Source organism: Lissotriton helveticus, chromosome 10, assembly GCF_964261635.1.
Source record: "Lissotriton helveticus chromosome 10, aLisHel1.1, whole genome shotgun sequence".
Lineage (NCBI taxonomy): Eukaryota > Metazoa > Chordata > Amphibia > Caudata > Salamandridae > Lissotriton > Lissotriton helveticus.
Window position 1 is genome coordinate 209076380 of NC_136071.1, and position 15528 is coordinate 209091907.

Here is a 15528-nt window from a genome sequence, read left to right on the forward strand (position 1 = left end):
AATGCTTTACCTTGCGGACCGTCCACATATAAACTTGCAATCTGCTCTCATGAGATGGCACTTCTATTATCTTATTCAGTTCGTTTCCGGATCATGGGGAGGTGTCATCTAGGTCCTGGATATCTTTACACCGTGTTAAGTTAGCATGGGCTCATTACCGGTTTAAACGCCATTTTTCCTTTTTTGCAACTTCTGCACACGACACTTAGTTGTTGCTTTAGCTTTCAACCTAGTAGTTCATCGTGGTTTACATGAGAATAATATGTTATTGCTCTACTATCTGCTTTGCTTGTTAAACTATATCTGTACAGCGAGTGCTAAAGTTTCAAGAACAACACGATACAGAATTGTTATGAGGTCTGATCTCCACGACTTCATACTCATAACTAGGCTGTGGGGTTTTAGGTTTAAACCTATAATAACTGATAAAACCCCACTGAAAGCAAAATAGCCCTCACCGGTGAAAACATATAAACACTGAAAAAACACCTGCACAACCACAAACTAAATGCCATTCAAAGAAAGGAAAAAGAAAGTGAAAGAGTCATTTTGTTCTTACTGAAGGGGTCAATAAAATGTAACTTTGTCATACAAGCTAGCAGTAAGAAAGACTGGCTAACATTATTCTGCTTGAGTTTTGTTCTTTAGGGATGCCACTAAAATATTGTTTCTTCATCCTTTTACTTTTTTCAGTTTTATGGCCTTTGGTCTAAAGATGCAGGGTTTAGATTCACGTTTTAGGATTAGTTTAATTATTTTATAAACTGTAGAGAATCAGGACATATCAAACTCACATTTGATATTTTGGCTGCATTTGATTATTTCACTGATAGGTAAAATGGCTAGTTTAATAAAAAAAATTCCTAATATGTGTCATCACATTTACCCACAGAGAATAGGTAAAAACCCTTAATACATCAGACCATAGTTTTTAGTGGGTCAGTATTGATAGTAGGTGAATTGCCAACACCTCAGGCTTTAAACATTAAATGCAAGTAATAGTGACAAGTATATATATCACCAAGCATCTGGGATAGTGGTGAAAACGTGACACCAGACTTTTGGAAAGCATGGAACGCAGTGTCACTTGTTATGCTCTGCAAAAAAGGTTCTTTCCAAGTTCAACAAAGATTGGAGTGATATTGTTTGTATTTGTAGTAATTCAGCTATGTATATAAAAAATTTGTGTGATGACCTGTCAAAATTGATACCCGAGCTGAAGTGATTCCCTGTAGGAGATCCTTGCCACTTGTTAGATGGTATGCTGAAAGCATCTTTACAATCTTCAGAGTTAATGAGGGATGCTATTGACTTTTTAATCCATTCTGGAGCACTGTTTTCTTATGCCCAGGAACTAAAACGCAAATATTTATCATTCCGTGCTTTATGTGGCATCAAAGAAAGAGTCATCCTTAGCTGACGGTTCTCAGCCCAAGGGGCTATGAATGCTGAGAGGGCCTTTTCACAGAAGTTTACTTGGGAAGGAAAGCACAAGCTCACATGACCAAAGACTCACTGAAGAAGTATTGTATGGTGTACTGCAATAAGATTAATTTGCAAAAATCTCTTTGGACCTCATGTACACTATACGTACACTGTCTATATACCATGTTCTTTCAGTGCAGAAAACAAGCAATGATAAAAGCAAAACGTTCCATAAACACCGGAAAAACACTTTTTCTGTTGTTTTTAGTGGCGTGAAAATGTGTAACCACTGATAACAACTGTTTTTTAAGATATTGAAAACACTGAAAAAACCCCACCAGAATTTACCAAAAATAGAAACTGAAAACAGGACAGCCTACTCATAACATAAGTGCAACTTCTGCCAATTCTGGGCATGAGGCGGGTTTTATATTGCTTTGCCGAACACACATACACAACACTTGATGCGGTTCACATGAAGAGAGAGCTGGTGTATGCTGATGTGATTCCTTCAAATCTAAGACACTAAAGTATGGGCACGCCCTAAACCAACACAAAGAGACCTTCTTAGCAAATAATATAATATGTGTATTAGGGAGGGTGAGATATAAGCAGCCGCGGGCCGTGGAGGGAGTTACGGTGAGGCAGGGAGGCGGGGAGGGGGAGAAGCATGGTGGAGCCCTCTCCACCCTGCCCCTCCCCCTCCCCGCCTCCCTGCCCCACCGTAACTCCCTCCACGGCCCGCGGCTGCTTATAAGTGTTGCTAACTCTTATTCATTTACAGCATGTTAACATACTATCACCATTCGCTTTTTATGTACTAGTAACTATGCTGGTAATTTTGCTACTGATAATATGTGTACTTGTATTATCTAAGATACTACGCCTGAGAAGACGGCATTAGTAAATAAACATTTCAAATACACATGTGTTCTTCTTAACTCCATGTTCTGGTTTCTAAGAAATATATAACGACCGACTGTTCATGAGTTCCACGTATCCTGAGGTACTATAAGTTCATATTCTGGATTGTCTAAACATTGAGAGTTTGTTATATCCAATGTGACACTGTACCTAGCTTGCTAAGGGGTTTTTGATTACTAACGTGAGTTTTGGGACACCCTAATTCGCCGAGGTTCCAATCCTCTGTCCACAGTTCTGTGTGAGAACAGAAACCCTGCGACAGGGGCACCCCCGACCCTTGCTGGAGCTTCATCACACTTGCGATACAACTCCAGCAATGCGCCACCTTTACGGCACAGATACATCACGCATCTGTGCTGTTTTTGCCCCATGATGCGCCGCATTGTAAATGCAGCACACCATAGGTGACGGAACAGCGGCACAGAATGACTAACACATCCCTGGTGATGCGCCAGTCATCATAAATCTATCCCTATGCTTCTTATCTTGTTAGAGATGAACCGCCATATGTATCATCAAAGTTTTTTGCATTTCCTAAATAGCGAACTTTAAGGAATAAATAGCGATTCTTTACCATTCCTAGTTTGCGATTAGCTATTTGCTAATTACAAATTACCCATTCATTTCCTTCATTTCCATAGGGCGGTTGGACTCACTTTTAGCTCGAACGGCTGAATGGATTTCCACGAAACTTGGCAAAATTGTAGGGACTGGTAGCCCGATGTGCCTTTGCTATGTCTCAAGATATATGCTCCAGTGGTTTTTACGAAAATTAACTTTGAAAAATATATATTGGGCTACATTGGCCTATATATATGTTGGAGCCCAAATGTAGCCCAATGTAGCCCAATGAAGCCCAATGTAGCCCAATGTAGCCCAAAGATGGCCGCCAGAGACAAAAAAAACAAATGTAGCCCAAATATCAGCCAGATGTAGCCCAACTATAGCCCAGTGACAGAATGACCAATCAGCTTCGCAAACCTCAGTTACGCGAAGCGGAGCGCTGTTACAGATATATATCTTTTTTTGAACGTTAATTTCTCAAAATCCACTGGAGCACATATATTGAGACCTAGCAAAGGCACATCGGGCTACCAGTCCCTAATATTTTGCCAAGTTTCGTGCAAATCCATTCAGCCGTTCGATTATTATTATTATTATATTTTTTTGCCCCGCGGGGCCCTTTTAAAACCTCCACATCAAACCTAGGGGGTCAGCGAGGATCTACTATGCCCCCTTATGGTTATTTCCCCCTTTGTTTTGGCCTCCTCTTGTCTCTCGATCCTACCGAGAGACAAGATGGCGGCCGCTACGGACTTTTTGGAATGTTGACAGACGCCAGAGAACCAATCAGCTTCGCTTCACAAAGCTCCGTTGCGCGAAAAGTACGCGTCCTGGGACGCTGCCCGGTCCGCTGTTACAGATATATATCTTTTTTTAAACGTTAATTTCTCAAAATCCACTGGAGCACATATATTGAGACCTACAAAAGGCACATCGGGCTACCAGTCCCTACAATTTTGCCAAGTTTCGTGCAAATCCATTCAGCCGTTCGGGCTAAAAGTGAGGCCAACCGCCCTATGGAAAACTCAATGTTAAAAACACGTTTTGGGACCCCCCTTTTTTCTCGGCCCCCCCTTGACGAACCCCCCCCAAGTTTTCAAGGGCTGCTCAGAAACAAAATGTGCCATTTTCCTGAAAATTTCAGCCAATTCCGTCCACAAACGCCAAAGTTATTAGACATAGAATTTTCAAAAATCCCATAGAGAAAAAATCCTAACTATATATACCTACTGGCGACCGCCAGTAGGTAATATATATATGCGCAAACTCCTGAGAACGCCACTACAACCCAGGAACAGCGAGGCAAGCAGGAAACGGACCGCAAGTCTAAATTCACTGGTCTTTTATTGCAGGAAAGGTGTAGGCAAGAGGGCAAGACGCGTTTCGGGCTTACAAAGCCCTTGTTCACATGCAATGACCCAATGATTTCATTTTGTATTTATAATGCAGTGAAGCCCGCCTCCCAGCCACTTTTCAAAACAGGTCACGTGATCATAAAGTTAGAGAAAAGACTCTACCATCTCGAAAAAAAAGAGAGCATATAACAGTCTCCAAACAAAGTTATATTTACAATGAAATAATAACTTAACATAGTAAACTGATATTTCTAATAAAATACCGTCTATTTTATGTAATTTCCAAGACTATTGCGGGATAAATCCCTGTGCAAACATTATGCTTTGTGCAAATATAGCGACCTGTAAACAACGAGGGAGCGGGTAAAATTGGAAGTGCAAATCACAAAGTTTCATTGAATCACAGTCTGCAATTCATGGAGTAATTATATTTTGTGCATAAATGCAGTCAGAGGGAAAGGAAAAAGTGCTAAAAGTGCATGATGATATTGACCTGTGTATATAATGCATAAATGCTGATCATGACATCGAAAGAAAATATTTACCTTTCTAAACGTCATATTAAAAGCATATAAAAACATTTAATACTGGTATAAAAACATCATCATATAAAGAGATTAGATAAAAAACACCCTATGTGAAATAAGTGTTAAAAAAATCTCACATCTAAAAATATTGAATATATAAGTACAAAAAGTGGACTATGTACAAGAGAAAGCAGAAATTGATGACATTTACATTGGAGTGACTGACAAGGAACTTGACTAGCCACTACCATTATCATGTAGAAACACAATCCTCTATAGGTGAAACACTAGTATCTAGACCCACTCCCCAGATCACAGGGAACCTGACATATCTGGGGAGCAAATGGGATGCTGTAAAAAAGATATAGATGTATATCTGGGCATTATATACTGAAACGAGTCTTTAAAGAAAGTGACGTAGATCCTCAGTATTATTTAGCCCATTGGGCCATTTACTGTCATACTCGAGGATCAGACTTGATTCAAGTCGCCTTAATGTGAGCTCACGGTTGCCTCCTCTTCTGAGTTTGGGGACAGATGCCACCACATAGTACGAGAGACAATTGATGTCTTTGTTGTGTGTGCTCTCAAAGTGGCGAGCCACTGGATATGGGGTCTCAGCAATAAACAAATTGGCCTCATTCTAATATGTATATATATTCACTGAAAAAACCATAGGTTTCACACCAGTTATAGTTAGGAATTAGCATTTAGAAAACCTATTAAATTCACTGAAAAAACCATAGGTTTCACACCAGTTATAGTTAGGTGGAAATTTTACTCATTTGATGTCATTTGAGATGTCATCAGTGATGTCATGAGTGATGTCACTGACCATGTCATGAGGGATGTAATATGTGACGTCATCAGCAGTGCATTGCACGCGCAATTTATAGTGAGTCCAACTAACTATAACGTGGGAATTTCAATGGTTTTATGCGAGTAAAATTTCCACCTAACTATAACTGGTGTGAAACCTATGGTTTTTTCAGTGAATATATATATATATATATATATATATATATATATATATATATATATATATATATATATATATATATATATATACATACACCAACAAACACAGTAGTGATACCATAAATTATAAAATCACATCAAACAATATGCAATATCATTCACAATCAAAAATGTAAACGATATGGTGATAAAGTGCCAAATGTACGAAAGTGTGTGTGATTTCCGAATATCGATTTTTGAAATTGCTAAATGAGATATACATAGGGGATTATTCCACTAATATCGATTTTTACAAAGTCACAAATAGGAAATTTCCTACAAATTTGAAAATCGCACAGATGTGATTTCCAAATAGGAAAATGCAGTTACGAAAAGTTGTATTCTGGATGCAGATGATGATGTGAGAACCAGGACACTTAGAAATACATGGTGTGCCACAACCCAAAAGCCTAGGAAGGAGTGCTTGTGTCTGACTTCTAGTGTGATGAAGCAAGGCTTGGGTCTGTAACTCCCCACCTCAATATTGAAAAAAGCAAACAGGATGTCTGGGGGGGGGGGGGGTATTTTGATTAGAGTTGTGATAGAACTGGTTTAACTCCTTCGCCGCAGCGCAAATTTAGCTGCAGTGTGGGGGGTTGGGGGGGCGTGGCAGAACGTTGCCGCTCCTCCCACGCGCTATTAAATCCCCATCTGTGCGGGCAAATTAATCAGTGGGTGGAGTTCTGACAGCTCCTGGCCGTCATGAGCACATGCCTACCGTGATTTATGACGGCCGGGAGCCGTCATGAGCACCGAAGGTGTTAATTTCATGCTGTCACACATGAGTTATTGATGTTTTTCTTGTGAATATTGATTTGCTGTTATTATTTGTTTGCAAAAACGTTCCATATATTATTATTTTTTCTCACAATTTTTTTTCGCACTATGTAAATGTTGTATACAGTTCTATTTCAAACGTTTTTGAATTGCGCGATTTACTAACGTGGTGTTTCTTTGAAAAGACATGCTCTATTGATTTATGAATGTCTTTGTTGAAATATCAAAAATAAGCGAAATGAAGCTTAAAAACCTTGGAATTCATGGTCTAAGGTTTATCACAACTCTAATCAAAATAGCCCCCCTGGCAGTGGAAATCTAATTTCTGAAAAACACAATGTTAAAGGAAGATGGGGGCAAGGACCCTGGCATTAAGAAGTGCAAAATACAATTTTCTGAGAAGGAACTAGAGTGTTAACAGAAGAGGTGTGGCACATATGGACTAGCTTTTATGGAAAGGATCATTTTCTGTTCCTGAAGCCTAGAAAACAAAAATATGGAACAGAATCCTGGAGAAATTCAACTCACTTGGTGTCACCTAAAATCTCGTACCAAAGAGAAGGTGGCCAGCAGGATGACTGAGGCTCGTGGCACAAGTTGTGGACGGATCACTGACATAATATCGTGGGACATAATATCCACTAGCAAAAATATCGTTGACAAAATATCGACAGACAGAATATTGAGTTTGTATCTACAAACAGGTAAGTACACAAATATTGAGTTAAAAATATCGTTTACAAAAATATAGTTTATAAAAATATCGACTTTATTAAAAACAGTGTTAAATTAAATTAATATTAAAAATTAATTACTAAAATATACTTAAAAATACTTAAATTAACTTTATAATAATTAAATAATTAATGAAAGTTATATAAAAAAAATGTACAATCATATTTGTTAAAACATATATATATAGTAACATAATATAATTAAATAATATCCAATAATATTACCGTACGATAGCGGATGTGTAAAAATTACTATTCCCACTCCAGAGAGTGCAACAGTAGGGAAAGCGTTGGATAGCGTAGGGATCAAAATTACTATTCCCACTCCAGTGAGTACAACAGTAGGGAAAGCGTTGGATAGCGTAGGGGTAAAAATTACTATTCCAACTCCAAAGAGTGCAACAGTAGGGAAAGCGTTGGATAGCGTAGGGGTAAAAATTACTATTCCCACTCCAAATAGTGCAACAGTAGGGAAAGTGTTGGATAGCGTAGAGGTTAAAATTACTATTCCCACTCCAAAGAGTGCAACAGTAGGGAAAGCGTTGGATAGCGTAGGTGTACAAATTACTATTCCCACTCCAGTGGGTGCAACAGTAGAGAAAGCGTTGGATAGCGTAGGGGTAAAAATTACTATTCCCACTCCAGTGAGTGCAACAGTAGGGAAAGCGTTGGATGGCGTAGAGGCAAAAATTACTATTCCCACTCCAGTGGGTGCAACAGTGGGGAAAGCGTTGGATAGCGTAGGGGTAAAAATTACTATTCTCACTCCAGTGAGTGCAACAGTAGGGAAAGCGTTGGATAGCGTAGAGGTAAAAATTACTATTCCAACTCCAAAGAGTGCAACAGTAGGGAAAGTGCTGGATAGCGTAGGGGTAAAAATTACTATTCCCACTCCAAATAGTGCAACAGTAGGGAAAGCGTTGGATAGCGTATGGGTTAAAATTACTATTCCCACTCCTAAGAGTGCAACAGTAGGGAAAGCATTGGATAGCGTAGGGGTAAAAATTACTATTCCCACTCCAGTGAGTGCAACAGTAGGGAAAGCATTGGATAGCGTAGAGGTAAAAATTACTATTCCAACTCCAGTGGGTGCAACAGTAGGGAAAGCGTTGGATAGCATAGGGGTGAAAATTACTATTCCAACTCCAAAGAGTGTAACAGTAGGGAAAGCGTTGGATAGCGTAGGGGAAAAAATTACTATTCCCACTCCAAATAGTGCAACAGTAGGGAAAGCGTTGGATAGCGTAGGGGTTAAAATTACTATTCCCACTCCAAAGAGTGCAACAGTAGGGAAAGCGTTGGATAGCGTAGGGGTAAAAATGACTATTCCCACTCCAGTGAGTGCAACAGTAGGGAAAGCGTTGGATAGCGTAGAGGTAAAAATTACTATTCCCACCCCAGTGGGTGCAACAGTGAGGAAAGCGTTGGATAGCGTAGAGGTAAAAATTACTATTCCCACTCCAGTGAGTGCAACAGTAGGGAAAGCGTTGGATAGCGTAGAGGTAAAAATTAGTATTCCCACTCCAGAGAGTTCAACAGGAGGGAAAGCAAATACTTCATATATTATTTGAAAACATATAAATTAATATCTGTAAAAAATTAATTAAAAGTAATTACCAATTTATTGTAATATAATAATTAATCAATTAAAATTACAAATTAAATTTAATTATTACAATTAATTACATATTAATACAATTTATTTACACATTAAAAATTAATAATTTAACATTTAAAAATTAATTAACAATTAATTCAAATTAAATACAATTAAATAAATTTATTTATTTAATTAATTATAAATAAATTACTTCCCACCCTATTACCTATAAACCCACAACCCGCTAGGGAAAATAAATTAGTAAAAATAACATAATTAGCAATTAATCATTTAAATAAAATTAATTTGCAATTCAAATTTAATTAATTACCCATAAAAAATTAATTCTAAATAAATACCAATAAATAATTTTACATATTCAATTAATTATAAATAAATTACTTCCCACCCAATTCCCCTATAAACCCACAACCCGCTACAGAAAATAAATTTGCAAAATTGAAATAATTAGCAATTATTCAATTAATTAAAATTAAATGCCTATTAAATTTTAATTAATAACCAAATATACATTAATTAACAATTAAATAAAAATGAATACCAATAAATACATTTACATATTTAATTATTTATAATTAAATTACTTCCCACCCTATTCCCCTATACACCCACAACCCGCTACAGAATTAAATTACGCAAAAATTAAAAACCCAAAATTAATTAATTAAAATTAATTATAACATAAATACGCACTTTTCTCACATATAATAACATGAAAAACACTATAAAAAATTCGATATTATTAAAAATTCGATATTTTTAATAACCTATATTATATACTTCGATATTTTAACTTTCTATATTTTTAACATTCGATATTACATTACTTACCTTAAAAAACGATATTTTGGATGTCTATATTCTGTCCATTCGATATTTTGTCCAGACTATATTTAAAACTCGATATTATGTCCATTCGATATTTTGTAGTCGATATTATGTCTGTTTACCGTTGTGGACCCTCCAAACATCCTCTTTCCACTCCAATGGAATCACTGATTTAAGGTACACGTGAACCTGAAAGTGTGCTAGGAGTGCCAGACATTGACACCAACAATCCTGTAGACTCCAGCCAAAGGTAAGTCATTTCCTGTTCATTTCTTACACTGACATTTTTGTTGGCAAGTATTGAAGTACAACATCGTAGCTAACAAAACTCCATGGAGATGTTTGCTGTACTTTGGCAATGCATTATGGGAGTTGAAGAACATCTTTAGATACATGGTGTACTATGTTCCGATAATTAAACAACACATATCTTTACATAATATCCATGTCACAAACACATAAATATTTTAAACAATATCACGCAAACTTATTAACCATTTATTTACAAAAACTATAAACATACATTTCCACAAATCACACCCAGGACGTGTCTGAAACCATTGAAGCTGAAGAAGCAATTGAAACACACACGGAATTGGAGGACAGCACAATTGCTACTCCTACGCCCATTACTCCTACTCCACTACTATGAAAACAAACGTGTTGCCACTACCAGACTTTGAGGATGGTGATGAACAGCTATCAAAAAGCAGGGACCATCATCTGTGCACAAAACACACACCGTAGAGTCCAACAGTCCACAATGATAATGTTTCAGAGACCTGCTAGACAGTTCTCCATTGTTTGGTGGCCTGGAGAAATCCATCATCACAGTACAGCGCCTGCAAGCCAAACAAATAAAACCTGTTAATAGGCATCTGCAAAGCATGTCAAGGTCAGTGCTGAAATTGCAGAAAGGACAAGACCTTTGGGTTGCTGCTATAGAGGAGCAACAACTGCAAAGATACAGACACAAGCAGCACATGGCACGCTATGATGCTTACACTAAATCTTTTAATCGATTGGCCGTACCCACGACCATCCATTCCAGGAGAACTGTCAGTATGTAAAATGACATGGGGCACTGCTGCCAAAATGTTGCATGTGGGCTGGTCCAAGTGCCTACAGCTCTAGAAAACTTACAGACACATAATCTGTCTGTCACCAATATATTGCCGCCACCTGAAAGTGAAGACGGCTCTGACCTCAGTGCCACATCTATGCCAGATGGATGCTGTACCAGATGAACCCACCGACACACATCTGGAACAGATATATCCTCAACTCAACAGCCAAGTCCTGCTGAGGAGGCGAACAGCACCCGAGGCTGTAAAAAGTTAATTTTGGAGATACCTAGATGTGTAAGACTACTTTGTTATTTTTGTGTTTTCAAACTTTGTTGCTTTATAAAAAAAACACACCCTAGAAAGATACAGTTGATGATAAAGAATAACATTGTTACAACCTAATAAGAGGTTGACTTTCAGACATGTACAAAACATTACCGTTATGTGTGTTGTCTATTTTTTTTAGATGTGGTCATTGTTCTTACCTTGTAAATAGTTGTTGGTGATCTCTGTACATTGAGCTTGACCCTCTGCTGCACATCTCCTGTCTGGCTAAATCTGCAGTGGTGGTAGTTTGTCATCTGAGTCTGATTCTGGCTCGATGTTGATTTTGTGCAATCCTTCCTCAGGGCTATACCTTCAAGTATTGATCGCGTTGCCTTATGTGCTCTGTTGTACTGCCTTTCACTTCTGGTTCTGGGATGCAAGTATGGTGGAAGTATCCAAGGGTGCGAGGCATATGCACTGTCTTCCTAAATAGTACGAGAAGGATATACTAATAGGTCATTTTACCAATACACTATATGGCCCTGTATGAATTGAGTTTGCAATTCTCTAACCAAGTAACAGGCCGTCATTAAATCACCCTGAGACAGATGGTTATATATTCAACTGTGACAAAATATAAAGGAGTCATGTGTGCTGCCTGGTAATCTGGCTACAAGATCAGTTATGAAGCATGAGGCATAAGGCACTACCTGTACATTGAGTAAATGTGTGTTTTGTCTGTTTCTATAAATGAATTAATTTGCAAAGGGTGTATATAGCAATATGTGTGCCATCTACACCACCAATTATATTGGAAAACTGTGATACCTGCTATAACATTCGTTTGGTCTGTTGTAAATATTGAGGAGCATTTGGAAAACAAATGTATTGGTTCACTTTGCTAGCCATGATGTCCAGAAGCATGTGGAAAAACCTAGAAAAACAGCTTGTGACACTCCCCCTGCCACTGCTATGATTCCCTGGTAACTGCCAGAAGCTAAAAGGTGTAAACAGCACAATACTTGCACATGTGCTGCAATTGCATTGCTTCTGACTGTTGTGTTCTGTAGCTTAGGTTGTAACTCAGTAATTAACTCCAGAATTACCTCACTACTTAGGGCCTTATTATGATATCAGGCAGACTTCAGTCCGCCCGACACGTCTTGGTCCTGGGATCGACGGAACTCCGGTCAGCGGTCATGACCAGGTCATTACAATGCGACTGAACATCGTTCGGTCGCATGCTCCCTTTTCTCAAAAGGAGCTCATGGCATGGCCATAAACTGGCCACAACACACGCCCCCATTGAGAAATGGGAGGTGCAGTTCATCCCTGCACCCTGTGGCAGGCACCAGGGTGCAGGGATCAACAGGGAGCCCCCACCAGAGGCCACCAGCACAAGGGGGCCCTACTGGGAGCTCCCAAACACGTTTTACAACATGGTTTCCATGTCAGACAGGCCGGCATGGAAACCATTTCGGAAACCGTGCATCGTAGTCTCATGGGCAGAAAGGCTCACCCATGAGATTACTGGCTGGCTTCCGACTGGCCGACGGGTTCCTAGAGCACATCGGAAGCCAGCCAGAGTGAGAGGCTAGTTTAATTTCCGACCGCCTAGATCATAATTAGGAGGTCAGAAGGCGAACTACTAGGCCGATTACGATGCGGCCCTGAAGACTCCGACCATTGGCCACATTGTAATCAGCCCCTAAATCTGTACTTCTCATAAATCGCCTTCTGAGTCTGTTGAAGTGGGGTGATGCTCACTTAAATATCCTCTTCTGTCTCCTCCTCCTTCTCTGCCTACCAGCCACAATCCTCATCCTCCTCACCAAGACATACAGAGCCGCCATTCTGACAGAGCCAGGTGCATTTTGGGTGACTTGTTATAGTTTGTACCTGGTTACCGCCTGATTCACATTGATGGTAATTACATTTTCTAAATGGCCATTTTGCAACTATTTGCAAATAGCAATCCTTTGTACATAGTGGTACCGACTCGCTATAAGGCCCGGGTGTAAAACTTTGCTCAGATCTTGGACTTTGTCATATTTGGCATTCCATGGATGAACGCAGAGTTCCTGAATTCTGGCTTTCGGGGTGCGAGTCAGGGTTTTATTTTCCTATTTCACCCTCGAGTTTTGTTTTGGCACTCACTCAGGAGCACCAAGAAACCCTCAGGTTACTTATGAGCATGGAGAAGACTTCTCTCAAACATAGCGAGCTCCCACGAGACTACCTGTTCACTCTCAAGGCTTCCATTCACGACGGCGCTTATCTAGTGTCGAACGTGATGGCAAACGGAGCACTCAAGCAGCGTTTGTGCTCGAGTTGCAGCTGAGAGGCTTTTGAGTGGATTTTCTTCTCCAACTGACTTTTGGAATTGTTTTTTATGTTTGAGAAGCCTTTTTTCACTTTTTTTTCCAACAGGAAGTGCCCAGAGAAACCAACTTCCTTTTACTTTCCAGCAGGCTGCTCTCAGTGCTTTATCCTCCTGCTATTCACTTTTAATTGGGATTTGGAGCTGGAAGGATTCCTCTCCTTTTTTGCTGCATATATGCCATTGGATTTACGGACTTTGTATTTGTGTTTTTCACAAGTAAGTTGGAAAACTGATGTTTAAGGGTGTTGTTTGTTTGATTCGGGGCATGCACCAGGATTTATCTGAACTTTTATTCAGTTTTTTAAATTTATTGTGGTGGGTGGCCTGCAGTTTTAGTAGGGGCCCTAGTAATATTTCTTCTTTTGTAAAGGAAAACTGTTGCACAATTCAGTACATTTTTCTCCATGTTTTTTAATAATTTTGCAATATTCAATTAATTCACTATGTGGCCTACTCTGCCAGTGGGCCTTCCAGCCAGTAGGTACAATATTAGACACAAGTGCATGAAAAAACTGGTTCTGTTGTGTCTGTTGAATTGAAACATCATTTAGGCCATGGATGGCATTGGAATAAATTACATAATGTCTTTTTTGGGGGGGTATTCCACTTCTTCCCCCTGCAAACAGTGGTTAGGTGGGGTAATTATATTTGATGCCTTTGGAGGATGTGTGTTGTAAAATTAATTAGCCCAGTTAAGTTTGTTTTTGGCAGAGCTGAATTAATGCTCTTTTTTCTCTGTTACCAATACATTCCTCCTTTAACTGACCAGTATGAGAGTGTGTTTGCCATAGGCCACCGTTTGTCTTTTTTCTCCATGCCATGTGGCCAGGGGCCATTTTGTTTGGTTAGTGCCCATAGGCCTGCAGTTGTTCTTTGTTTGTGGCCATGCATCCTTGCTTGCTGTTTGACCATATGTGATTGGTTGCCATTTTGTGTAGACAGCCAGAGTGTTTTTGCCATAGGCCTGCATGTGTTCTCTGTTCCCGTGCCTTTCCAGGATCACTGACAAAATATAGAAGGTCAAAAAATCGACCTACCCGGTATTTTGACCCCTAGCAGGTCATGTTCCCTGTCCATGATGTCCGCCCAGCAGTGCGTCAGCTGCTGGGCTGTGCGCCAAACCCGGCAGGTGTGCCACACCACAGCACACTGTCCCCCAGCGATGCCAAACATCCTGCAGGGGGTGTCCCCCATCCAAATTATACATTGAAAGAGAGGCAACTACAGTTAGATAATGAGTATCTTCGATTTAAGAGACGAGTAAGTAAATGGTAGTGAGTCCTTGGTTGATGAGTTCGTTTCTTTGCTTTAATTCATTATATTTTTTTCTTTTACAAAGACTCAGACAACACATTTCACCTTGAAAAAGGCTTTGTCAGGGCAAAAAGTATTAAACACTTTGGAAGGTCAAAGATTCTCTTCAAGCGTGTAGTCGAGCGTAATCAACTCTTTCAAGAACACTAGAGGTATTAACTCCATATTCTTCCAACAGTACCAGAGATGTGACAAAATAGGGCACATCATCCCCCGCGCTTGTCATCAAATCCTCATCTATTTCACTAAATTATTTGTCACCTTCATGTCAAACGCACAGTAATCAAGATGGTCTTCCTTTCATTGCTGGTTGGGTATCCGCTACAGGCCTGCTGCCAGCATTGAGGGGAGGTGGTGCTGCACAAAAAAAAACAGTGCTGCCACCTCCTCCTCATCCAAAGATCAGTCAAGGCTGCCCACCCCTGCCTTTGCCATGGCACTGGATGGGTTAAAAAAAAGGAAATGCAAGGGACAGGAAGGAAAGAATAAAGAAATAAGGAAGTTCAAGTAACGGGAAATAATTTTTTTTAAGTCATTAAAAACCTTAAACATTTTTCCCAAAAATGTAAAATACTCAAACACAAAAACACACACATATAAAAAATAAAATGAGGGGTAGACTAGTTTTAAAGGGGGGGATCACACAGATGAAAGAGAGATTACATTTTAGGCCCAGCACCATAACAAGGAGCAGAAAAACAAGATGGCCACGCCCATGCGGACCG